Below are 3,775 nucleotides of genomic sequence, written 5' to 3' on the forward strand. Positions count from 1 at the left end.
TGGATCAGCCTTTTTTTTGTCTGTCTTTTTATTTTAATAGCATTAGAGAATAGAGATGTGAAAGTACATTAGATTTACAGTGTCTATCAGCCACCTTAATCAATATCACGATTCTTTTAGATTTTTGGGGCTTCTTCATGTCACTTTATTCTTTGGTTACTGAAGTCCTTGCATGCCATCAAACACTTTACACTGAATTGATGGTTTAATGTTTGTTATCCTATAGTTACTAGAAGCTTATAAAAACTTGGAAGCTTGCTTTTCAGGGAGCTCACTTGAAAAGCACGAAACAACATGCTTTTTTCATGCTTCTGTGGCATTATGGAAATCTTACTTTCCCCAATATAAAATTGAACTTCCAATTATGTGGAAATACGCTTTTACTGTTAGAAATGTGTTACTTCTTTTTTAAATTTATCTTTTATTTATTATTGTATGCACATAAGATGGAACTTTTTTGGCAAAAAACTTAAAGATGAACCTGTGTGAAAACACAAGTTTTTTCTTCTACTTTTTGCTGATGTTACTTTATAAGTGCTTCTATTTTAGCTTCTTCCTAAACGCCAAGGCATTTTTTAAGCACTCCTCGCTTCAAGCATCTCGCACCCGCTTCTTACTCTAATGACTTTCAATTATCCTGTTAATCAACCTAGTTTGAATGTCACAATCCAACTTGGATTCGGAATTGCATTGGTTGTCTAATGGCAATTCCATGAAATCAAATTCTGATCAGTGACTAGGAGATCCATAGGGACTACAGGACCAATAACCGAGCATTTTCCCTCGCATGAAACTGTCAAACCACTGGCAATATCAGGGAACATACCACAACATCTATCTGCAAATCCCTGAATATCTATCTGCAAATCCCTCTAGAACACGATCCTCATGGGTAAGGGTATAGATATACTTCGCCTCTTAACTGGAATTGAAAAATGGAAGAAAGCTAGATTTGAATCCCCATCGCAAAGCCATAAAATCTTTTATTTTTGCATCCAATACGATTATTCCACTTCCAAGGTTGATTGAAGGTCACCCTGCAATTGATGTTCTTGAAACAACACATGATCTACCCCGGCTTCATTGTCATGTTGGATGGCAACCAATTTCAGATGAAGTTGAGAAACTCGTTCTTCCACTAAACCCACATGAAGACGATTCCATGCTCGTAGATTAAAGTGAACCTCATCCAACTTTTGAACACATTTCTCCATTGGGCATCTAGATACTCCAATATTCCATTTATGCATCACAATAGCTCGGCATTCATCGAATTGGAGCAAGAAATTAAACAACTGAAAAGGTTTGAATCTAAATGTGGAATATTCCAAAATTTTAAGATATTCAATTTGGACTTAAGTGGGAGATATTTTCACTATATCCTTATTGGGTATGGAAGGAGGATCTGTGCCAGCATCACCATGGCTGAAAGGATGATCGGTCTTGCCATGGCTTCTCTGATATATTCATTGACTAGCTTTTTCCAGAGGGAGAAAGGCTTGACACCTGAGACATGTTGGTATTGTGCTAAGGCCAAGCCTCTAGGCTCTAGCTGCCATCCGCAAGTCAAGACTGCTCAACTCTGAACCCTGTCACTCGAAGAAGTGAACTGCAATATCAATATGTGTACTTGGGCATCATGTCAAAACAGGTGTTCGGCTTGTGTATGATAGAGAAACCATTGTGGTGCCATGTACACTGGGTTTGATTGTGTATAACATGATAAATAATTGTGCTACACGATATGCATGCACATAGATCGCCTCGGGTTTGGGCTTCGGGTTGCAATAATCATTTGAGGTGCTATGACTCGCACCAAGAAAAAAACAAATTAATACATGCACACATAACCTAAGTTCTGGATTCTGGATATACTTGAAAGTTCTGTAACAACTGTGATTTTTTAAAATTATTAAATTATAAAAATATAGATTTTTAATATTCAATATCAACGTGAAATTTTAAATACATGTTAAATTACCATTTGAGTAGAGTTTGAGAAATTATTGAATACGAATTTAAAATAGATTTGAATTCTGCTTAGAGTACAACAATAGTTTAATTAATGGATTTGGGAGATTGTTGAATTTGAATTTAAAATAGATTTGAATTCTGCTTAGATTTTAAAGATTGTTTAATTAATGGATTTGGGATGAATCTCAAGCTAGGAAATTGTTTTTGAGTTTTAAACTAGATTTCATTTTTTTGAATTTAATAAATGAACCTTGGATATTTTAATTGATTCGAATTTTCATCTAAACTATAATCAAATTGAATGTCAATTTGAAATTTAAAGTATACAATAATTTGAATCTTTGTTGAAATTGAATTTGAATGCAATACCTATGATTTTTTGGTAATTAGTAAATAATTAAAAATATGATTTTATATTCTAGATTAAGTAAAATTTAGAAATTTTATTAATTATAACTTGAGAGTTAATTTATATGTTAAAAAGAAGCAAAATCATGTTAAGGTTTGGAATTTGGATTTAAATTCTTTGTTAAATTGGATTTAAATTATATGTAGAATTTAGTTCAATTCGAGTGAATTACATTTGAAACTTAATTTAGTTTGAATTAAGTGTAAATTTGTGTTTGGATTTTTAGAAGTCTAACTTGGATTTGATTTGGGTTTACCTAAATGAAATTAGATCTTGATGGGTTTGAACTCCAAAATAGAAAATCATTTAGAATTTTAAATTAAAAATTTAATAGAATGGAACTTAGGAGTTAATCACACTTAATAAAAAGGTGGAGTCCCATAGGGTGGGACGTCCATCTATGTGGACCCACACTATGAAGCACTTCCTACGTCGTAAAATTCAATTTTTTTATAAAAGATCTACTCAAACCAAAATTATTAGAATTTCCTAAAATAAAACTTAGAAGACTCCTTAAACTTAAATAATTTTTTCTAAGTTGAGTTTTTGGTAAGAGACATCCTTAGGGTGGGATGTCCGACCCTAGTGGACCAGTCATAAATTGCTGGAGCCTCTATTTGAGTTAAGCCAAAGAGGATCTTAAACTTACTAAATTTAAATAAAAATCTTAAGACAAGATATTTTGAAATTTCTTAAATGTAAGGGATTTTAGGATTTTGTCAAAATGGGGTCCTAACTAAATACATTAACTGGATGTCCTAACTAAATATACTATTTGAAAACCTAACTAAAGAAAATTTTTGCCAAAGCTAATGAATAAAGTAAGAAAAGTTTTGGAAATACCTTCCTCTCTCACACATTTTGGAAGGGGTCAAGTTAGAAGAGACTTTAAAAGAAACCAAAGGGGCATTTCTATTTTGCTTGGTTTGACCTATTATATAAAGGGAGACTCTTCTCCGTACCATACGAGTTCTCTAATCCCTCATCATCTCCGTCACTTTCCTTCTCTCTAATCTCTCTCCCTCTTGTTCTTCTTCCATCTTCCTTTCACCTCTTCTTCTCTCTAAGGAAGGGTCTACCTCCATTGAAGGTTGAGGCAAGGCTGCAAGAGGAGGAACCTATCGTAGGATCTGACCGGCTCGCGCGAATTGTGCAACTTTAGTATCGGATGCAGTTTTTTCAATGTAAGGGTTCTAAACTGACATGGGTGGACTGGGATCCGTATGTACGAGCATGCTTCGAGTAACAACCTTTTATTGAACCCATATATCAGTCCTAACATAGCTGAGACTAATATTGGTTTGTATTTGACAAACACTGAAATTGGTTTTTGTGAAAAAAAAACTTGATTTTTGTAAGAAAGCAATGTTTTTCCCAAAAATGGTTTTAGTA

Source organism: Nuphar pumila, chromosome 8 (genome assembly GCF_984573655.1).
Source record: "Nuphar pumila chromosome 8, dmNupPumi1.hap1.1, whole genome shotgun sequence".
NCBI classification, from domain to species: domain Eukaryota; kingdom Viridiplantae; phylum Streptophyta; class Magnoliopsida; order Nymphaeales; family Nymphaeaceae; genus Nuphar; species Nuphar pumila.